The following is a 24,894-nucleotide window of genomic DNA, read 5'->3' on the forward strand; positions in this document are numbered from 1 at the left end:
CGGGGCTGGAGTCACCCAGATGCAGAGTGAGTCTTTCCCCTTTGGTTCTTTCTCTCTCGAAATGCCCTCACAGATACATAGGAGGTGTACATAGATCAAACTCGCTAGAGAGAACCACATCCAGAAGATCTGTTTGGGGACCTGAAATTCAGCTTGGCTGTCACCACCATAAATTCCCTTGTCTGACCCTGAAGTTAATTTGGGTTGAGTCTCAGGGTAAGAAGCCAAAGATTAGCCAGGCAGTGGTGGCGCACGCCTTTAATCCCAGCACTCGGGAGGCAGAGCCAAGTGGAGCTCTGTGAGTTCTAGGCCAACTTGGGCTACAGAGTGAGTTCCAGGAAAGGCACAAAGCTACACAGAGAAACCCTGTCTTTAAAAAACAAACAATGACACATGCCTTTAATCCCAGCACTTGGGAGGCAGAGCCAGGAGGACCTCTGTGAGTTCGAGGCCAGCCTGGTCTACAGAGTGAGATCCAGGACAGGCACTAAAACTACACAGAGAAACCCTGTCTAGAAAAACCAAAAAAGAAGAAGAAAGAAGAAGAAGAAGAAGAAGAAGAAGAAGAAGAAGAAGAAGAAGAAGAAAAGTAATTCATGAGAAATTACTGTTGACGTCCAAACAAGAACAGGAAGTAGTTTTAGCCAAGATACCTAACTTCTGAGCTATATCCCAGCACAGCTTTGGGTCTACAGAGCTCAGCATTATCTGATTATCTTGCAACAGAAACTCCAAATGTCAAGATCAGAACTCCATTGGTTCTGTCAAGGATGTTTGACTGATAACTCTTCACATTCAAGCTTTGAGAGAAGCCACTTTTTTTCCCCCAGTATACTAATTTGAAGTACAACTGGGAATGTAATATTATACTTAAAAAGAAACACAGCCATGTTTTAGGGAGACAGCACACAGCTACTTCATCTACCTGAAAATCTAAGCTTGAAAGTGTTTACAAGCAAATTTCAGGAATGTATTAATTATTAGCTAAAGTTGGACTGGTGTTAGGAAGGGTTAATTTGCTCTTGCTTACTAAAGCAATCTATAACAGCTAGGAAGAGGAGACCAACAATTATGAACAAGACACAAGCAGCCATGGTAACTAATAGATTCACTTTTTACAACAAATATAATTTCCCAAAACCAGTTAATACTCGTATATAACTACAGATATACATGGATGACTGACTTTATGTTATAAGCTTTTCCAGTAGCCTCTGATACCTTTTTGAAAAAAGAAATTACTATCCAGGCAACACTAACACTATTTTAACTGACTTTGTTGGATGAGCCTACAGCAGGTTATATTAATTTTAGGTTTTACAATCCTGCAGCTGTTTAAGATCCAGGATTAGACTATTTTTGTCACAAGTAATTTATCAACAAACAGTTACTAATTTGAAGGTTATACAATGACTTACAATGTGTTATGGGATATTGAGCAATTGCTGTTTAAAAATAATAACTACAATGGAAAACAAAATCATTTTCTACATGTGATCAGCAGTTACTCCCTTTCATAATACAAGGCTAGAAAATACTTTTAATTTTATATGAATCAACATTGAAAATATGTCCAAGGGGCTAGGAAGACAGTTCAGTTGAGCCTTATAGCAGTTAGCTCCAAGGTATCCTTCAGGTTAGGCTGGGATGCAGACTTAACCTGCTTGAATTCAAGACCTAAGCTCTTAACTGAAAGGTTTCCATACCCTGATATTAAATCTCTTTGCAAAATGTTCCAGGCCCTCAGAGAAGTGACTGGGAGAGGAGACTGGGAAAAATAATGGGGCTGGTCTCCAGCAGGAAGTTTAAATACCCTGTAGGCAGTGATCTTGAGTAGCTCTGGGGGAGGAGTCACAGTTGGGTAGGTTTTCTGAAGGTAGTATCTGGAGAGAGAGAGAGAGAGAGAGAGAGAGAGAGAGAGAGAGAGAGAGAGAGAGAGAGGTGGGGCCCAGCTAAACATTAACTTCTGTGGATGAACAAATGTTGACAGATTTTGCTAATAAACCAATGTTCACAGCTGTTAATTGGGTCAATTCTTCTATTTGTCTTAGACCCTTTTAAGCAGTCAACACAGTATTCAAAATAGAGACATGGCAACAGTTAGGCAAGAACATGTTTAAAGTAACTGAAGTTGACAAAGTCCCATATATTTGAAAACCTATCTTCCCAGATTACGCATCCCCTTTTGTATCGAACTGCTGTGTGGGAACAGACTTCCACATGGCCCAGGATGCTTCTGCTGAGAGGTTTCTTTTTCTGTGAGTCAGAGAAGCACACATGTCACAGTCATTTTCAGTCTTCCTGATGCAGCTAGCAAACCCAAATCTTAAAGCACAAGCATGTGGCTGCTTTTCCGTGTTTATTCTCTCTTGCCAGTTCCCTGCCTTTTAAACGTTCTGTGTTGTATGAGATGTCATCACTGGGGAAGGCTGAGTGATGGGAGCATGGGACCTCTCTGTACTTTTTCTGCAGTTGCTCATGAGTCTGTAAAAATACGCAAGTAAGGAGTTTGAAACTATTACCAAAGTCCATCCTGTGGGGAAAATGAACCCATGTTTTTCATTCGATAATTTAGAACCAATCCAGTTTCTTCTTGGGGGAGTTGCCATCAATTTGAGGAAGTACTCATGCGAAATAGGCAACATTTATAAATGTGTGAGAAACAGTGAGCCACATAAATCTGGGTCAGTGGTTCAAACCACTTGCATTTCTGCCCAGGAATCTATCTGGAGGCCAAGTGCTTCTGAAAAACTTTCAGATCTCTGAGTTTGAGGCCAGCCTGGTCTACAGAGCGAGTTCCAGGACAGGGCTACACAGAGAAATCCTATCTGTGGGGGTGGGGTGGGGGGTGTGTTTACTCCTTCAATGGACCCAGATTTGAATCCTAGGACCCACATGGCAGCCCCAGAGTGCTTGCCATGCCAGTTCCAGGGAATCCAGTGCCTTCTTCTGGTCTCCCACAGGCACCAGGTAGGCATGTGGTGCATAGACACGCACACAGGCAAATACTTATACACATAAAATAATAAATATTTGTAAAATGTTTTAGAAAATGAAAGTTACAGGGTTAGGGAGCTGGTTTGATTAGAAAAGTACTTTTCCATGCAGACACAAGGACCTGAGTTTGTATTCCCAGCACTCTTATAAGAAAGCAGGCATGATGGTACACATATGTAACCCTAACCTTGGGGAGACAGAGACAAGCAGGTTTCTGGAGCTCCCTGGACAGCTAATCATTCGCATTTGAGACCATGTCTCAAAATATAAGGTAGAAGATAGCAGTGTCTGTGTCTGTGAAAGTCAGCCTGCTGAAGAACCCCAAATCCCTCTGACAGTAATACCCCCCCTTGACAAGAGGATGATAAGAAGTGACAAGGTGAGACCCCATCAGGTGGGATGGAATTGACTGTACTTCTCATCTGGTTGTGCTGTGAATACTGACAGGTTTCAGTGCCAGGTTCTGACTGGAAAGACCATAGGAGAAGTGGGTTCCAAGAAGGGCATACGCAATAGAGAGAAAGAGCAGAGTAGCCTGTGCTGCTGCCCAGCAAGTCCAGCCCAGAGCAGAGTTCCAAGAGGGAACAGGAACTCAAAAGTATGCCTAAGAAATCTGTTCTTGATTAACTCCCTTGAGCTCCTGTAATGAGGAATCCACTAGAGAAGACCACTCAGACACAGTTTATAGCCATTTGAAAGTCTTTATTCCAGCTGGCTGGGACTACACTCAAGCAGGTATTCGGGACTCAAGTGTAACACCAAGTGTTTAGGATAAGGGATTTTTAAATGCAAAAACCACAGTCTGGTATCTCACCCGGCAGCTCCTAGGGAAGGTTTTGCACAAGCAAGCAGTTTACTAGAAGCCAAGGGGTGAACTGGGAGGGGTAGCTTGCACCAACAGGCAGTTTAGCTCAAGCTACTTTACCTTGGGTTCTTAGAATAGAGTTGAGTAATTTTCCACAAAGCTTTCCATCAAGGGGATCAAATTCCAGTTAAATCTAAAATGGCTTAAGCAAGAATACAAGATGGAGGAACCACTTCTGTACTCTCTTACCTTCTTACACTGCTATGAACTTTTTGTAAGTGAGACACTAATTTGAATCACTAGTTTGAGGTACAAGCAAATGTCATAAAGATCACTCTGAAGGTGCCTACAGCAGTCTTAATACTGTTTGTTTCTTTGGAGAGTAGAGGGGGGTTTAAACTGCTTTGTTTCATTAATGAGGCTGATCCAAGAAGCTCCTGCAATTTACTTTAGTCAGGATTGACCGGGAATGTTGTTGAAGAAAACAAAAACAGAAACACTCCCCTCACCACAATCACACTCGGCAGGAATGTGTGCAGGGCAAGTACTGGAGGGAGGTTAAAATGTACAGCGTGAACTCAGAGGTAAAAGATCTGCTAACAGAATTTGTGAAGTAACATAAAAGTACAGCGGATCTGAGAAACTCTTCTTGCACAAGCTATCCGAGCCCTTTGGCGGATGGCCCTGAAAACCTTCATATGTCTTCCGTTGTCACCTTACCAAAAGCCCGGTTAGTGACAATAGCTAAGTCAGCTTGAACTTTTCTGGTTTGTAGAATGGTGAGTCAAAGGGTTAGAAGATCATTGATTACATGGTTAAGTGGCCCAGGATAAAACCAGGTGATTTATGCCCCAAACCCATTCTGGTGAGATAGAAATGAAAATCCACACCAAACCTGTTCCATGCATGGGAAGATTACAGAGAGCGGCTTAGCAGCTTTGCAGACACACTGGAGGCTGGATGTGACTGTTCTTGGAAAGGAGGGAATGAGACTCCTCTACAGAGAAAGAGTGCAGCCCTCAGTGCTGAAAGAAGGGGCCCTGTGGGCAGGGTGAGCAGCCGGTGGCCCTGCCAAAGAGGCACAGGCATCTGGGAGTATGGCAGCCGGCCTGGAGAGCTATTCAATTACTGCAGGTTCCTTGCCAGGAGGTTTTCACCAGTTCCACTATTTATCAAGACAATTGGACTTAGTTCAAAAACCACCTTTGCAAATTGCCATCAAAGGGGCAGACTGAGCTAGGGATGTCTGCTACTTGGAACATTTGAACTCTTTTCTGTGAGTTCCCCATTTCCTCTGGGCTGTCATCTCCTGGAAAGGTGTAATCCCTTTCCTTCACCTTCCTTTCTGGATTCAAAGGCATTCAATTTAGGGATTATGCAAATTCAGGAGCTCAATGGCCCCTAGGCCAATTACTTTGCATCTTTTGTGTTTCTTTATTGCATTAAGTCCTCTCAAATAATTTTCCTTCCTTCAGCCAGCTGCCACCACTTTTTTTTTAATATGATATCTATCAGTTTCTACTCTATAAACCAAAGTTGGGCTCTGGTACAGACCAACTGAAGTGCTTTTCAAGGCAAAATGCTCATGCCTTGGTGCTTTCCCGAGGCGGGTGGATAATGTTGCAGCAAATTTTCTATATCTTATTGTAAATCATCTTTATTCGGGTCTTGCTTGTCCATTGGTTCCTTCCTTCATGTTAGCCTTCACTTATACAGTGACATGGCACCCCACACAACAGTTATTCAAAGAACAATCTCAATATTGTTGGCAGGAGGCCAGCTGACAAGTAGGAAGTCTGGAGTAGAGACAGTTTGTTAACTATATGCAGGACAGCAGGGCATTTGCCATAAATCATTGGTCCTCAACTATTGTTATTATTGACAACCAACTGGCTATTGTGAGATGTTCCAAAGGGTGTTCTAAGTAGCACACTCAAGACTGACAAAAGTAGGAATTCCATCTGTGACAGGTTCGACTAAGAGGAAACTCGTAGAAACCAAACCCTTTTGTAGATAACAATAAAATCTGTAACTTATTATCGTTATCAAAAGCATGTATGTCCTTGTAGGCAATGACAAACCATCCTGTCTTTTACCCAAACACCTGAAAATTGAATTCATATAAGAATTTTTTGCTTTCTTAAAAAATAATCCATGTCTGTTCTCCTGCATGTAAGACAGTTGTAAAGACCAGCAACAATATAGATAGCCTTGTCATAAATGTGTTAATTAACTGGAGCTCTGCTAGATTGTTTCTACTCAAACTGTTTCTTATCTCAAAATGATTGGCATTTTCTTTACTTCTTTTTTTTTTTTTTTTGGTTTTTTTTGAGACAGGGTTTCTCTGTGTAGCTTTGTGCCTTTCCTGGATCTTGCTCTGTAGACCAGGCTGGCCTTGAACTCACAGAGATCCACCTGCCTCTGCCTCCCATTTGCTGGGATTAAAGGCATGCACCACCACCACCCAGCTACTTCTCCTTTTTCAGGCTGAGGGAAAGGAATTACTCCCAACACTAGGCTGCTGCCCTTCAATCTACATGAGGAGAATTCATTGAGTGAAGAAGAGTTTTGACTTAGAAAGAAGCTGAAAGAGCCAGGCAGTAGTGGGACAAATTAATATTTATGCTTCTAAATAAAAGAAAAACAAACAAACAAAAAAAGAGGACAAGGAAGAGAAGAAGAAGGAGGAGGAGGAGGAGGGGGAGAAGAAGAAGAAGTAGCAGCAGCAGGATGAAAATAGGGTAACAACTGGAACTTCTGTCAGGCTGGCTGATGTTGGTATCTGTCAAAGCAGCTGTAAACATGAGTGAAAGGTTTGAAAGATGCATGGTGAGGGAGAGGTTGGTGAGACTGAAGGTGGGTGGGGGTATGGAGCTGCCGGGATAATGGGGTAAAGCTTTCTCACAAGTGTCAGTGCTGTGAAGAACTCTTCTCTCCACGTCAAACTGTGTTCTCTCTGGTGACTGATCAGCCCATGATCAACAGGGATGAGCAGTCTGTTTTTTCTCTCACCCAAATAAATTCTAATTGCAATTTTTAAATTTTATTTTTTCTAGTATAAGATGTTCCTATCAGACTTGAGTCAAATTCAGCTTGGGTTTTTGCATGTTGTAATTTGCTTTGAGATAGGTTATTATTTTGTTTCTTGTTTGTTAATGAATGTTTGTTCTCACCTTGAAAAATAGTTTGTATGTTTATGGAACCAGCAAACACCACAGCATGGAAAATTCCTTTGGCACACATAGGAGTATTCAGCTACAAATGTTCCTGACTTAAAAACTGAATCAAATAAAACCTGACAGCAAGGCAAAATATTATATAGGCAAAGTGGCATTTTATAATAATAGAATAATAAGTGCAGAGGCAAAGCATGAATGAGGACCAGCTCACATCCCTTGGATACTTCAAGGGTGAATCTCATCCTCACTTTTCTATTTTCATTGCACTAATAATTGTGCCTATAGCTGAAGCACCCTTCCATTTAGAGGACACCAGCATTTCTAATCCCGTTGCCACAAATCTCTAACAATGTGTCTATCTGAAATCAGACAGATAGTACCTTGGAGAAAGAAAAACCAAAGAAACCCTTTATCCAGCACTTCACTCTGGAACCAAATCAAACAATATTTTAAATTATTCTGAGGAACACAATCCACCCAAAGCACATCTGCAAATTAACTTTGAATGATGTTACAAATGGCATTAATCAAGAGAAAGTGTGCTGATTGCCTACCTGCCTTCATCTTGTACACCCCACCACTCAGCTGCCACAAAAGGCTACTTTTGGGAAATCATCAAGAGTCTATCCATCACTCTGCTGCTCCATAAAACAACAGCTGCAAAGAATGTTTAAAACATTGATATTTAATGACAGAAAAGGAAAATGCCCAAGTTGGGCAAGTGGTTCAGGTCAGAACAAAGGAAGGTTTGGGGAGAGAAGAGAATTGGTGTGTGAATCTTCTCTGGGTGCCTGGAGCTGGTGTTTGCCTTCCACAAGTCCTAGTTAAATGCTCTTTGTGTTCAAGTGGCCTCTTGTCTGTGAAAAGCCCATCAGCCCCATTTTTCTCATTCAGAAACCCACATTCTACCAAAGGATGACCATGTCCTTAATGCAGAATAGCGATGCAAGGTGATAAGAAACTCACAGTCATCAAGTCAATAGACTAACAAATAATCTAGATGATGTGTTCACTGTCCATGCATTTAACAGATAGCTTTGTAAAGTCTACACTGGAAGCCACACTCATGTAACTTTTTTTTTTGTTTAAACTCCTGAGCTGATAGCAAGGATGACAAGTCCAGAAGCCACTGATCCGAAACACTGATTTCCCATTGCAGAGATGCAGGGTAAGCTGGAGAGGCTACCGGAGAATGTGATCAGATCTGCTGCATAAATAAGTGGTAATATTCATTTCCACACCTGCCAGGCAGCACCTCTGTGGTGTGTTTCTGGAGAAAAGATTCTGTGCTTTTCACCCCCAAATCATATTACTGCTTAGAAGGTATGATACCACAAACAAGTCACAAAACTCCTTGAAAAATAATGGCATCCAATTTCCAGAATTTGCAAATGCTGTAAAGCTAAACAGAACACGGCCTCTGCCCAGTAGCTAGCACATGATAACTTCTGTCTTAGATGCCATTTCTGACCACCCTGCCTGTGACTGTGACTCCCTTTAGTTTCTTTGTGCCTTGGAAATTGTTTTCATTCTCTGCAATCCAGGCCCAGCCCACATGTCCATTATCTTCTTGGCACCCTTCAGCTTCCACCACCAAGGCTCCCTGACCTCCCTCTCTGTAAGCCTTACATTCAGATCACATAGAAGGATGCCTAACGGCTGTGCATTTGGCCCATAGGTGTGACGTGAGTATCATCACAGGAATTTAAAAACAAAATATAAGGACAATGTTTGCTTCCGCAGAAGTGCAAAAGGATTACTTGTTGGCTAAACCAGTTGGGCTGTTGCCATAAAAGCCATCTAACCACCAAGAGTAGAGAAAACTTCCACTCAGCATAATACAGAGGAGCTGGTCCACGCAACACTGCCACTGCCTTTGTAGGCTTTAGTATTCTGAAAGAATCCTCAGAATGTCAGTCTCCCTTCACACCCACACACTTATTCTACTGCGGGGGTTGGGGGAAGAGTAAAAACCTGCATTTCTAGAGTGAGCCAGATCTCTCCATGCACCGAGCAAACCCAGTCAGTGTCTGTGTTTAGCATCCCAATGTGACAATTATGCATCCAGTTTGCTCTGTGGCTAAAGCTTACATTTTTATACTAAAACATGGAGGAATGGCTAAATAGTATGGTACATTATTTTATTCTGCCTTTCATGTGATTAAAAAAAAGTCATCCAGGTTGCTGAAATACATCTGTAAAACAACTGTGGAATATCAGGTGTGTTTAGAAGTTGAAAATTGGATAGCTGTAGGAGAAGGTAAACTGCAGGACACTGTGCTAGTGATGCGCGTGCACAGAGAAGTAGTAAACGGTAAGTGTTCATGTGTGTGTGTGTGTGTGTGTGTGTGTGTGAGAGAGAGAGAGAGAGAGAGACAGAGACAGAGACAGAGACAGAGACAGAGTCAGAGAAAGAGAGGAGAAGGAGAGGGAACTGGATGGCTGTGGAGGAAGGAGATTTTATTAATAAATGGAGAACAAAAGCTGGGTTATGTAAGCAACACTGAATTGCTTGTATAACAAGAATAGAAACAAGGTATGAATATTCATAAGGAGAACTGAAGACACGCTTGCCTGTGAGAAGGAACTGGAGAGGGAGTTCTGAGTTTTATTTGAGCATGATGTCACCCAGGAAGCATTGCGTAGATCATGTGACATGGCACAAAATCACAAAATGAACTTTTTTGCCTAAATTTACTTTTTCAACACAATGACTAGTTTAGCAATATTTCCTCTTGTCGTTTAATTTGGTTTACATGAAATAATCAAATCTAGTAAACCAAGTATACACTATCCATCAGGGTAGACAAAAACAAACTGGTGTATTCATGCAATGAGATCTCATTAAGGGGAGAAAGGCGATGTAATATTGAGAAATACTACACTATGGGGAAACATTAAAAGTTTTGTCAAATAAAGAAATCAAATTTAAGCTGTCAGAAAAAAAGCATATATTAGGGTAAGACAGCAGGTTAGAAACTACTCCTGTGGCACCAGAGGGAGAAAATTTCAGATAAGACTATAGACTATTCCTGGGAGTGAAGAAAGAGTTATAAAGAACGGAGTTATGGCAAGGTGAGATCTTGACAAAGATCTTGACAGTGGGGGATGACTGCAAGTCAGCCAGGCCATCCAGTGTAAGTAGAGGTTCACTCCCCTCGCAGACATGAGGCCTCCAAGAATAGAGCTGGGTAGTACCCATTGCACTGTGCAGTAATGACTAAGGACACACCATCAAGGAGACAGAGGGAGGCAGAAGGGTGATGTGGAAAACTGACACTGAGACGCTCCAAGAACACTGGACAAGAAACCAGCCCATCCCCACCTCGCCTCTGGCCTGTGTGACAGCACACCAAAGGGAGAGGGAACAGAGGGTAAACACAGGTGGGTGGGCCTTCTGTAATAGCTCTAAGGTCCGAGGGAGGGGCCAGGGAAGAATGAGTCCCAAACATTAGAGACAAGGTTGTTAATGGCAGGCAGGGGTTCTCAGATCCTGGAATTTAACAGAGGATGGTATCCTCACTCAAAAATCCCTCCCAACAGTAAAGATGTCTTTCAGCCCACCTCAGGAGCCGCCCACAGAAGACAGTCAAGAGTAGGGGACAGCCCTGTTCTTTCAAACTAGGAAGAAATACTGACTGAGGTTCTATCTTCTACTTTATTTTATTTCCTACTTTGTTTATTTACTTCAATTTTTTATTTTGTTTTAGTTTCTATATCTCTTAAATAGGCTTTTATGACTGCTCTTTCATTTTTTTTTTAATTTTGTGGTTTTCTGAAACATGGTTTCTCTTTGTAACAGTCCTGAGTGTCCTGAAACCTGCTTTGTAGACTAGGCTGGCCTCGAACTCACAGAGATCTGAGATCTGCCTGCTTCTGCCTCCTGTGTAAATGCTAAGACTGAAGATGTGTGCCACACCACCTGGCTGCTCTTTATCTTTTTAAATTACATTTCTTCATTTGTGTGTGTGTGTGTGTGTGTGTGTGTGTGTGTACCCGTGCATGCTTGTACACATGCATATGCCACAGTGGGGGTGTGAAGATCAAGGGACACCTTGCCAGAGCTGCCAACTTGCAGGACTTGGTTCTCTCCTTTTATCCTGTAGGCCCCAGTGATGGAACTAAGGTTGTGAGGCTTGGCTTACCTGCTGAGCCATCTCACCAGCCCCCAGCTGTCCTTTCTTCTTTTACACTTCCTCTGTAATATTTTCTCTGTTATTTTTCATTCTTTCTACCTATCCTCTTTCTCTTTCATTTACACCTTACTTCTGTCCCTTCCTATTCATCTTCATCTTACTACTAAGTTACTAGTACCCTAATCTATCAAAACTATTTATTTTCTAATCAGCATTTGAAAGCTGCTCTCTCGGAACCTAGTCAGGGACACAAGTGGGGCACACATGTTTATTCTATTAAATGTGAAAAGCAGAAGTGCTTTCAAATTATTGTATCTCTTACCGCTGTCAGCTTTTCTCAAAATAGTAGCAAGCAACATAAATCCAACTTAAGACAGCTCACAAGGAAGAGACATATAACATCAAACAATCAAAAAGGAAAAATAAAAAACTGGGGCTGCGTAGATGGATCAATATGTAAAGTGATTTCTGTGCAAGCATGATGGCCTGAATTCAGATCTCTAATGCCCACATCTAAAGGAGGTATGGCTATCCCCATATGACTCCAGCTCTGGGGGACGAAAATAAGTAGCTCCCTGGCTTTCACTGTCTAGCCCGCTAAGCCAATCAGTTGAGCTCCAGGTTCATTGGAAAGACCCTATCACCCCAAAAATAAAGTGGAAAATCATTGAGAAAGATACTGAAGATTCACTTATGCCCTCAACATACATGGACACATCAGAACACTCACATGTGCATACAGCACACACAGACACAGAATAAAATAGAAATAAAAAATAAAGACTAGAGGATATATCTATCCAAAAATATGGGACAATCACATGAAAGAAACACACACACTATACACACACACACACACACACACACACACACACACACACACACATATATATATATATACATACACACATATGAGAAAACAAGATACTATGACAATTCCACAAACTGACAAAAACTCAATACAGGAAGCCAATGATAATGAGATTGCTGAGCTGTCAGAAAAATATTTTAGGGTCCTGGTTTTAAAAACATTCAGTGACTACATAGATGGTCAAATAAACAGATACATAATCAATTCAGCACATAAACATTAGCAAAGAAGTAAATGAAACTGCCCTTAGATGTAAATATCCTCAATTAATTATTCAAAGATGAGACTGACCAGATTAAGAAGCAACATCCAACTATCTGTTTTCTCCATGAAACATACTTCACTGGCAAAGACACAAACTCAGAGTAAAAGACAAAAATCAACTTACCAAGCAAATTTAATGTAAAAACAAACTGGTATGGCTATTCTGAAATCGGATTTAAAAAAAAAGATGTCACAGACATTGGTATGTCTTTTGCACACTAAAGGCCTCTCTGCCAATGCAGCAAACTGAATCAGACTGAATTCCAGTGTGATTCCCAGCCGCTCAGAGAAGAGACAGGGCTGAGACCAGAGGAACCACGTGTCTGTTTTCTGGAATGCAGTTTATATACCCCGTGGAAGAGGTCTTCAGCCTCCCTGGGGGAGGAGCTGTGTTTGGCGGGCTTTGAAGGGGCGGGTTTAGGGAAAGAGATAGGGGAGGGAAGTTGAAGTGGATCTTCCACCAGACTCCTTCCAAACATTCCAGACTCTTTGGGTATAGGGATGCCAGGGTGCCAGGGGCTGAGGTGGAGCTCTCACCCAAACAGACATCACATACATTTATTAAAAGGAAGTAAAGGAAGCAATTCTTCAAGAAAATATAACAATTATAAATATTTATTTCACAGAAGCCAGGGCTTCCTATCTCATAAAACAAACACTAAAAGCCATGAAAGGCCAGGTAGATCCTGGCACAATAATAATCTTTACATAATTGTCTTTAAATGGGTTTTCCAAACAAAAAGTCAACAACAACAACAAATACCTCAGAGCCAAACTATACCAAAGGAAACTGAACCAAGAAGTGAGGTTACTGCTATGACACATTTGACCACATGGTTCTTGGCTTGGGAAATGGTTTTGTGGCTACAGTATGGACGAGTTTGGTACTTGGGGCTGAAAAAGCCCAAGCATGCTGGAAGCATAACTTAACGGGTCATCGTGGTGGGAGCTTGAAAGAAAAGACTGCCTAGAGAGAGGTGGACAGCGGAGAGCTTTCAAAGGGCACCAAGGTCTCTATAGGGACTTGGGCTAGGGACCTTTGTGTGATATTTTGGCTAAGAATCTCTTTTGACTCTGTCAGCTCCTGGGAAACTGAATGAAGCTGAGTTTAAAGGTAGTGGATTGATTTGTTTGTCAGAGGAAATTTCAAGACAGGAGAGTATTTAGGCTGCCACTGAGAAAGCATCTGTCATTGTTAGAAAGATGAGCACTACTGAAGAGAAATGTCCTGGACTACAATGGGACAATAGGAAAGGTCCTGGGGACAAGTCTCTATTCGTTGTGAACTCTGTTTTGTAAAGATTCAAACACATCCAAAGGGAGAGAACATAAACTCAAATGAGGCTAGAGTTGAAGGGGTTCCTCACGGCTTAAAATCAGCTGCCTAGAGAAGTGTTTGCCCCAGGCCCACAGCAGCTGCGCGCATGCATGCTGTGTGTGTGTGTGTGTGTGTGTGTGTGTGTGTGTGTGTGTGTGTGTGTGAGATGATCCACCCCATGATGGCGGCAGAGCTTGGCAACATTTTCCATGTGGCACTTATTTCTCAGGCATGAAAGATGCAAGATCATGGGAATCATTGGATCTTACTCTATGGTTTTAGAAAGCTTATGAAGCCAGGCAGTGTGTGGCAGGTTCCGAGTCCCTGCAAAGAGGTCCTGAGAGGTCGCTGTATGAAGTCTCAACAAGTTTCCTCTTGCTCATTTGTCCCTATCATCTGTACATCCATTCACCCACCCACCTACCCACCCATTGATAGTAACATTAACAATGAGAGGGCTGGGGAGCCAGACCAGAGCCATGGCAGGCTTCTAATAGGCCTGCCAGGAACCAGGCCTTAGTTTCAGTTTACTGGAAATGGCTGGAGCTGAGCAAGCAGTTCTCAGGAAGACAACTCAGGGGCAACCAATCAGCAGGCGCCCCACAGCCTTCTGCTGGCTCAGCAGGAGCCTTCTTCCTTCTGCTGGCTCATCAGATGCACACACACCCCTCAAGCCTTCTGCTACCTAAAGATAGCTTTTTTAACGTCAAGAACTCCTAACAACTACAGCCACCAACCAATCAGCTCCCAGACTAATTTTTCCTCCACCAATCAGCACCAGATTAATCCCTCCTCTCTGGAACTCCCCTAACTCTGTTGAAAAGGAGTTTCCAACCTCCCTTCCGGGTCTCTATTTGCCAGCCCCATGCTGGAAATAGATGCTCTTGCTAAATTGTGTTACGTGACCGTTGATCTTTCTTGGGAGCTTCTCTCGGACCCTAACAAACAAAAATACCCAGTACTACCAAGCATAGTGGCTCACATCTTTAATCCCAGCACTCAGGAGGTAGCGGCAGGTGGATATCTGTGTGTTCAAAGACAGCATAGTCTACACAGTGAGACGCTGGATAGCTCCAGCTCTGTAGAGATCTCCTGTCTCAAAAACAACAACAACTACTACTAAAGTATACCTCAATATTGTTGACTACATGGAACACAGAAGGATTAGATCTCTAGGACCTATTCATCTCAGGTAGAACTTTGATCCTCCATCTATTTGTCTTGAGATTTTGAAGGCCCAATATAAAAGTGTCGAAAATTAGATTGTATGATGGATTGTCACTGTGATAAGTTTCTTCAGAGGTTAAATTGGTCGTATATTTTCTCTCTAGTGAGAAGCCAAGAATGCAGAATTTGATTAGGCCATCACTGGATCATGAGAATGAACTCCCGTAGCAGGCACTGAGATCAGGTATAGCAAAGGGAAGCACCGAATATGCTTCAGTGTGGTCATGTTATGTGTCTTCAGCACAGAAGGATCCCTAAGCCTGTTGTTCCCAGACTTTCAAGGCTCATAGAAAGAGAAAACAAATGGTGAGTTCTCTTCCACGTTCCCAGTGACTAAAGCAACCTCGCATCTGCCCGTTTTAACACACACCTTCTGCTTACAGAATGAATACTTTAGTGAAAACAGGTACCAAGGCCTGCAGAGCTAGACCATTTTGCATCTCAGACACATCTTTTTGTTTGTTTTGGTTTAGTGTTTCTTTTTTAAATTAAGATATTTTTATTCATTCCACATACCAAACACAGATGCCCCCTTCATCCCTCCTCCCTCCCCTGTCCCAGCCTTCCCTCCCAGCCCACCCCCATCCCCATCCTCTCCTCTGAAATGTTATAGCCTCCCATGGGGAGTCAGCAAAGCCCTGCACATTCAACTGAGGATGATCCAAGTCCCTCTCCCTGCATCAAGTCTGTGCAAGGTGTCCCACCCTAGGCAATGCGCTCCAGAAATAGATCCTATTCATACTGTCAGGGGCCCCTCAAACAGACCAAGCTACACAACTGTCTCGCCCATGCAGAGGGCCCAGTCCAGTTCCATGCAGGCTCCACAGCTGTCTCAGACACATCTTAAGTTGCTCCAACCTCACAATGATTTTGGCTAAATAAATAAGTAAATAAAATAGGCGCTGAATTTCAGTCACAGAAGAAATCTCACACGTTCCCAGAAGACTTACCTATAAAGAATCCCTATCCTGTGTGTTTCTGGGGTACACTGGAGTGTGTTTAGCACTTTTGTGTAAGCTCAAGAACCAATCACTACTTACTCCTTCAGCAAGCATCACACAATGCAAGCATTGCCCTAGTGAGGCATTCCTGCCCTGTCCTTCCCCTTGACCTTCACTCTTTATCAGAAGGATCGCCAACTCCAATCATGAGTGACCAAATGTCTTGCAAATTTCATTCTATTGCTCATATTAAAATATGTGTGCCTTAGCACCTCACTGGAGGAAACATGATTCCCACTGATCCTAATTCCCTTCCCACTGACCCAACACAAGCCCAGGAGAATAAGATTTTCTGGCTACATAAAGAAAAGAAAAAAAAAACAAAAAAACAAAAAAACAACTCTGTCTTGCTTAGGTCAGAGACAGGGTCAGATTTTCTTTTTCTTTCTTTCTTTTTGTTTCTTCTTCTTTTGATGATAGGTGTCAAAGCTTTAGCCTTTAGCTTGTTTGCAGAAGAAAGAGGCTCCTGAAAATCCAGCTCTGAGAATGAACCCTTGCTGATTTCATGTGGTGCCTAACAGACTGTGCCTTGGCCTCACCCAGCTGCCTGATGAAACGCCATGCAGGACTTGGGGAACAGGGGCACCTTAGACAGATGGCCACCACATGCAGACAGCCCATTTAATACCAGGACATGTTGGACAGGAGCATTAACGGCCAAGAGGAGTTCAGCATTTGTTGAGCCCAAACCTGTTGTGCGATTGAAAGAATCCTGCTCCTCTCACTGAGCTCAGGGCCTGGGTCTCTCCAGTCCTTTCGTAACAAGTGTCCTGCTTTGCGCATTCTGGGTAGCCAGCCACTAGAATAAATGAACTCTGGTTGGAGTAGCAGCTCTGTGGCAAAACATGGGCCGAGAACTGGAGAAGTCCTGGGTCTGGTTCCATAGCATCAAAAACAACATAACTAACCCATTCAGAGAACAGGGTAGAAAAGATTAAATATGTAGATTGTTTTTATTACTAGGTTCTGGAAATACTACTTCTATATGAGTCTGTATGGGTTCTAGTAATAGATGGACTGTCTGACCAAGGCATCCTCATTCCTGAGTCATGATGGTGTTTCATGGGGAGCTGGATAAGGCCAAGGCAGACTAATAGTTAGTTGGCACCTGCAACCAGCCATGGCTCATTCTGAGAGCCAGGTTTTCAGAAGGCAGTTTCTGTGCCGTGACAAACATTATCTTAAGTTTAAATCATAAAAAAGTAATTATATTTTGTTTACTGTATATAATACCTAGTGCCTGAAGTAGTGCCTAGCACATAGGGGATACTCAATGTTTATGTTTGAAAGTTTATTAGATATAGTTTTAAAGATCACTTGAACCACAAATGAATCCAAATCATACATGTACTTCAACTTTTAAGAGTATTTAGTTGCCAGGCGGTGGTGGCGCACACCTTTAATCCCAGCACTCGGGAGGCAGAGCCAGGCAGATCTCTGTGAATTCGAGGCCAGCCTGGGCTACCAAGTGAATTCCAGGAAAGGCACAAAGCTACACAAAGAAACTCTGTCTCAAAACAACAACAACAACAAAAGAGTATTTAGTCACAGAATTGTTTAATAATTGTACAGTCAATATTGTCATGCAAATTTGTATCATGTAATTCATCAGAAAGTTGTAGATATAAACAAGCACTTGTTGAGATGAGGAATGGTCCTTTTGAAGGCAGAGAAACAAAATGGTCCTGGCTTATTGAGTCCTTGAGGACCATTGTTTTTCCCTCCAACACGGTAGATAGTAACCAGCTGGCTCCTCTGTTAGGGCAAAGGTAGGCTGCTGATAATGCCTCTGACATTACAGAAAGGAAGAAATAGTCACTTTTCAAGATCATGCACACATTAGTTCACGTGTTTGGGAAAAATATTAATAGAAAATAAAGAATAAAATGGGAACAAAAGCAAGGTGTTTAATGTTAGGGAAGAGGATTAGAGACGTGAATTTGGTAAGCAGAATGAAGTGTGTGGCAGATGGTGAACTGACCCCAAGAGGGAGGCCATCTCTACATTGCAGGTGGCTAGCTATACCTGGAAATGGCTGCTGCTCTCCACACACCTGCCTCCTCCTGCCTGCTCTGGCCGGACAAGGTGGGGGATGCTCACTCACCTGGTGCTGATTCTAGCAGTAATGGCTCCCTTGCTTTAGGAGAGCACAGACTGAAGGCTTAGATGCACAGGTGATGGAATGCAGCTCTGAGACCCTGAATCTTTCTCCCTGTACCCAACTGCCGTGATTCCTGTATTTTATTTATATTCTTTTTTCACAAATAGGTCAACTTTAATAGATGTTATTTTATATTTATATAGTTCCTCGACTCTCTAAGAACCTTAAATACTTTATAGACATTAGTTGTAATAAATCCCACAACTCTGTGAGGTAGGTCTTACTTCCATTTAACAAGAGAGGGATACTGAAGCACAGAGAGATTAAGCAATCTGCCCAAGGTCACACAACAAATTCACTGAAGATCCAGGACCCACGCACCTTAGCCTCCAGCTCCTAGCCAAATGCCTCATGAGAGAGTCTTTTTTTAAAAATATACTTTATTTAATTTTATTTTATGAGCATTGATTGATGTTTTGCCTATATTATGTCTCTGTGAGGATGTTGTATCCTGTGGAACTGAAGTCACAGACAGTTGTAAGATGCTCCGTGGGTGCTGGAAATTGAACCTGGGTCTTCTGGAAGAGCAGTCAGTACCCTTAAGGGCTGAGCCATCTCTCTAGCCCCATTATGAGAGAATCTTTAGTGAAGAATATTATTGCTTTATTTCTCTATTCCTCAGCTCTTAAAGGTAGCTACAATGCAGTAGACAAGAGTACTTTTAGTTCCCTTACTGAAGGTGGGGGGGGAGTACTTTTGATTCTGGCCAGGGAAGCAAAGGATCCATCTGCTCTGGGCTCTAAGAGAGGGTAGCTTAGAACCATTGCTGATAGCAGGGAGATCTCATCTGATGGTGGCGAGCCAATGTGTTACATCATAGGGATGCTGTTATTTGCCCAGGAAAAGTCCAGAACATTAAAGGAACAACTGTGCAGGAAGTTATATCCATGGAACACAGCATGGCTTAGATATAAGGTGTTCTCTCTAAGGGCTCATATGCTGGAAGGCTGTTCACCACCTGGCGGTAGAACTTGGGGAAGCTGGGAAAAAATAGGTCACTGAGCATCGTGTACCTTTCGGAGCTGTATACTGTCTCTAGTCTTGCTCAGTCTCTTTCCGCTGCTTTTTGACTATGAGGAGATGACCAACTTTGTGCCTCCATACCCTCCAGCCACTATACTTTGGTTTTAATATGGTCTCCAAACAGGGATTCTGCAGAGTATGGACTGAAACCTCTAACATCATTCGCTAAAAGATACCTTTCCTCTTCTACAACTGTTCCGATGAGTTCTTTGCCACAGTGATGAAAAATTCAGTGCCAAGGAGGACAAAATTGCCTTCTGGTTACTGGTCCAAAGTGGCTGGCTTTCCGTAACTTACAAAAGCAAGAATACAAGTGAAAATGTGAGGGAGGGCAAACGACGTCATCAAAAGTCAAGACTCTCCATTACCTTGCCAGTGAGCTTATATTGAAGCTCCTTCTTTAACTACCAAGCTAATGGGATTGGGTCAGAAAGTGCAGCCATGCCTCAGCAGTAGATACCACGGTGCCACAACATAACAAGCGTGCCTTCTTCTCGACTCCTTCCTCTCCTGGTGGCTGAAACCCTGAGGTGGAGCTTCTGTGGATCCCCTCTCTATGGGGGAGGGGGCATAGGCTAGCAGGGGTTGGGGGGAGCAGAATATGCCATCAAGATGAGTTATGGAAAGGAAATGCAAGCTCAGTAGGTTGGGAAGAACGTAGTAACAGGACAGAATGTGAGGGGAGAAGGGAAATGGGTAAGATGTGGAAGCCATTAGAGCAAAACTCAGATGGAATGGCAGGCCTGAAAAACCCTGCCATGGAGAAAAATAAGAGTGACAGTTCAGAAATGCCAATCAGCAGCTGGGACAAGATGGAGAAGAGAATAAAGAAAGGAAAAAGGAGGATGGAGGTAGTCTGCATGTTAGAAAGTATTTGAGGTACTCAGCGAAGAGCTGGGATGATGGGACACAAGCAGGAAGGAGACAACTGCAGAAACATTGCTTAGATAACAAAATCAAAGTAGAAAAAGCTACTGGGAAATATATCTCAATAAGTTTCACCACACTCCCACAAGAATCAGATCACTTTCTGACAAATACTTGATTTATAAAAGCTGCAGAGACAGGAGAAACAAGCCTGGAAGGAGAAATGTGGGTCATGCCCAAAGGATAAAAATCCAGCAGACCCCCATCATTTCCTCTGTGACACTAAATGCCAAAGACAAAATGTTGGTAAAATTTTGAGGGAGAAAATCTAACAAGAATTTTGTCACATGTGAGATGGTGTCTAACAGTAAAACATAAAAATAGTCTCAGATTTACACCGATTCTAAAAACATTTAAGACATTTCTTACTTTAAAACACACATTCCATCTGAATGAAAGAGAAAACTGAAATTAAAAATGTTCAAAAAACATAAAGTTTTGGCATCAGAGTTGGGCTGTTAACATCCGGCACCACTTAGTTCAAACAAATGCTAGGGATTTCCTTACAACAGCAAAAACAAATCTCAAAATAAATCTTAAAAAAGGCTTGCAGCTGGCGGCGGTGGCCCACGCCTTTAATCCCAGCACTCGGGAGGCAGAGCCAGGCAGATCTCTGTGAGTTTGATGCCAGCATGGTCTACAGAGCGAGTTCCAGGACAGGCTCCAAAACTACACAGAGAAACCCTGTCTCAAAAAACAATAACAAAAACAAAAAATAAACCATGCACTACAGAAAAAATAATTAGCCCTACTTTTGTTTGTTAACACCTAGCAAAAATTTCTACATAACATGTGGAATATTTGTATTTCTTTTCGTTTTAGTTTTAAGTGTTTCCTAAAATAAGTATATATCATTTTAAATTGAGATCAATTTAAAGAGATGTTCACATAAACTAAAAGAGATACACACAACCACTTTTCTAATTCCCAATGATTTATAATTGCTTACTCTCTGAAGCTCACCATCACACAGTTCTTCTTCTTCTTCTTCTTCTTCTTCTTCTTCTTCTTCTTCTTCTTCTTCTTCTTCTCCTTCTCCTCCTCCTCCTCCTCCTCCTCCTCCTCCTCCTCCTCTTCCTCATCCTCATCCTCCTCCTTCTTCTTTTCTATTTCAAGATAGGGTTTCTCCATGTTACCCTGGCTGCCCTGGAACTCTCTCAACCTGACTCTGCCTCCCAAGTGCTGGAGTTAAAGGTGTGAGCCACCACTGCCCAGGAGAGGGTCCTTCTTACATGTAGACTCAACTGGGCATCACCGTAAAAAGGAGGCTGAGTTAGTGCACATTTCCAGTCTGAGTGCTTTAAAAAAGTAATGTGCATTTCCTTACACAACTTTCTACACATTATTTTTACTGAGATGAAATAGCTTTCTTGTTTTTAAATCCTAGATGGACAGCAAGTCATGTATCCGTGTTTTTATTAGATTATGGTCTCCTGGAGAGAGGCCCAAGGTTATTTCTTCGTTAATCCCACTCTCTGCACAGAACACAAGAATACGTTTGTCATACTGAAGTGAACTGAAAGCAGTGAGATCATTCTGCCAGATTTTTGCCGTTACCGTGTCAAAAAGCACTGAACTCTGTCTCAGAATTCTTTAGCTGTATACCAAGCCATTTCAAACTATTCCTACCTCCATATTATTTTAAGTTTATTCACAGTTAGGTGGTATTTGTTATTATATATGCTTTTAGTACTAGTAGCTTAAATAAGTCGTAATTATGAAATGCATTTTCTATTTAAATTTAAACATTTTCTCCATCTTCTGCTTTTTTATTTAGGCCTTGACTGCCATTTTGTGGCTCTTTATTTTGCTGTTTTGGAAAGCGTATTCAAGCTAACAATTTGAAGATGGCATATTCTCTATATGCCCAGGCTTTTACGAACGGTGCTCACGTGGCCCACCCAGCCTGTCTCACCTCCGATCTGCTTCCGATCAGATTTATACTCCTCTGAATGTGACTGTTACCTCCTCAGTGGAGTCTCTTGTGAATTTGTGATTTCTGTCCCAGATTTTAATATTATTGTATCAATGCTCATAAAGTGGGACAGGCCTATATGCAAGCCTGTATTTTCTTATTATGTAGCCTTTTGCTTATATCACTGTGGCATACACTCACTCAACAAAGGGTGCCAGGTCCTCACAGAGTTCCCAATCTCATCTACTACATAAGCTGAATCATTTTGACAGGGCTGTGACCTAAATAAATGGAATTGTGTAGACACAGTATGCAAGGAACTACTTCACATAGTTGGTCAGGGCCATCCTACTGGGAGGGAAACTAAGGCACAGTGTGAGGAGTCGGCTATGGGGAAGCCAGGCTAAGCGTATTTCAGGCCTACAGAAGAACATACACCAAGGCCCTGGGAAAGGCATGAGCTACTCTGTTCAGGGGAAATAAAAGACTAGTGTGTCTGGGCCAACGGATGAGGGTTTCAACAAGGAGAACTACCAGCTGGGGCTGAACCAGTTAGGCAGGCCAGGTGTAGACAACCCTAGCCTTGCAGTTGGTAGACAATCAATCACAAATGGGTTACTATTCAAGAATGTAGGTATGGCTGGGATAGAACCTTATTTCTACTTTTATGAGATTGATGTGAGAGTGGACTAGTGTGTGACCTTTTAATTGAATAGTAGCACCATTTGCTAAGATGGGGAGGAAAATGGAATAAGAGGTTTATAGACAGCTGGGTTTTAGATATGGTATAGTGGAACATAAAAAACTCTAGATGACAGGCAGATATATGAGCTTTGGGGATATATGAGTTTATAGCTCGTGGAAAATATCTGGCCCAGAGATTTAATTTGAGAGATATTTATTTATATGAAACTGGTATTGGATGCTGTGGCTAGGAACAGATAGATCACTCTGAAAGAACACAATAAAACCCGGGACAAGTTCTGAGACACTCCAAACAGTGGAAGGTGAGATGGAGGAGGGAAGACCCACAAATGACCCCAGGAAGAAGGGACCTGTTAGGTGGAGGAATGTGGCTTGCAGGAAAACAAAAGCAGAGCAATGCCAGGAAGAACAATAGCCCACTGTGTGGCTGATCCCAGGACAGTTAGCAAAGCAGCACTCTTGCAGATGCTTCCGAGGAGGGAGCTGCGGGCAGCCTTGTGAGGCAGTTTAAGTGATAGATATGGTGAGAAAAGGTGTAACAGCTAAGGAAGGAAAGGTTAGTGGGATTTGGACCTTGATGGGAGTTCTGCCAAGACGACACTTTCCATCAGTTCCCATCATGCATACAAGATATGTTTTCATTTATTTTTTTTTTTCTGTTGTTATTGGAAGATTGAGTTTGCCACCATAGTCTGGGCTGGCCTCAAAGTCAGTGTAGAGGTTACTGGCTTGTGCCACACACCTCACCAAGCTGCTTTGAACATTTTATAATACTTCTTTCTCAAGCCCATTCCCAATATAAGATCCAAAGACCAAATAGTAGCATTTACAATAAATGGAATGAGTGTGGGAGAAGTCTGATCATTACTTTTCTGTTTTGCTATTTTCTGTACTATCCTTCCCAGCTGAACTAATAATAGCTGACATTCTATGAGCAATTAAAATTTTCCAGCTAAAATATTTTATTTTGTTCAATATCTGAAGCTATCCTGGGAGGAAAATATTCTGACTATCTTACTTTCTAGATGATAAGCCTAAGCATTGGAGAGGTAAGAAAGTTCCATGAGAGTCCCAAGTACCACTCAGCAGGTCACAATGGGGACCCAGATTCTGATCACAGATCCACATTTCCACCCTTTGGAGAATAAGAACTAAGGACAAAAAAAAGAAAGGACTCATGACATAAAATAAAATCTAGAATCATAGCCATCTTCACTTAAATATGGTCATTCTCAAGTTGTTAATTATTTCATAAGAGGATGAGTATCTTTGGTGAATAATCTTCATACGTAATTTAGGTAATTTTGCTGGTATCTGCGAATAAATGAATGGAGGATGTAGGTGTGATTTTTTTTTTAAATATAAGTGGGAAGAGGATGGAGGAAATGCAACCAACCACCACTGAATCCAGAATATTTAAGACTAAATGTTCTAAATAAGACCCCTGACAACATGCCCAAGAAACTCATAACGGAAGTGTCTGAGTGAAAGTAGACTGTTCTAGTCTATTGGATTCATAAAAATGTGCTTTACAGGAATAGACTTTGGCACGTTAAAGAACAAAAAAAGCTCCCCAAACATTTGACTAACCAAAGTACTGCTTTACATTAGTGAAGACAAGTCCCAAGTGGAAAAACTGAGACTCATTCTTCAACTGAGAGATCTACTAAGTATGAATACACCTTAGCAAAAGAGACACAAAGATCAATAGTGAGTCCTGCATAGGATGGATGCCACACAAGACTCATTCAGCCCTGGACCAATAACTGGTTGTGGTGGTTTGAATGAGAATAGACTCATATATTCGAACGCTTAGTCCCTAGTTAGAGGAACTGTTTGGGGAGGATTGGAAGGTGTGGCCTTGTTTCAGTAGGTGTGTCATTGGGCTTTAAGAGTTCAAAACTCACTCCAGGCCACTCCCCTCCCTCTCTCTCTTTGCCTTCTTCATGTGGATCAGGATGTAAAGCTCTCAGCTACTTCTCCAGCCCCATGCCTGTCTGTAAGCTGCCATACTTCTTGCTCTGATGATAGTAGACTAACCCTCTGAAATTGTAACCAAGCCCCCAATTAAATATGCTCTTTTGTAAGAGTTGCCTTACAAAACAGTAACTAAGACACTTGTCTATTACAAAGCAAAGTAAACCAACTCTACGAAGTACTTAAGATTCGCAAGCATGTGGTTATCCATACATTTACTCATTTGCAAAAAAATTTTTTGAAGATTTATTTATTTATTTTATTATGTATACAGAAGAGGGTGCCAGATCTCATTACAGATGGTTGTGAGCCACCACGTTGTTGTTGGGAATTGAACTCAGGACCTTTGGAAGAGTAGTCAGTGCTCTTAACCTCTGAGCCATCTCTC

This window comes from Onychomys torridus, chromosome 5, assembly GCF_903995425.1.
Source record: "Onychomys torridus chromosome 5, mOncTor1.1, whole genome shotgun sequence".
Classification (NCBI taxonomy): Eukaryota; Metazoa; Chordata; class Mammalia; order Rodentia; family Cricetidae; genus Onychomys; species Onychomys torridus.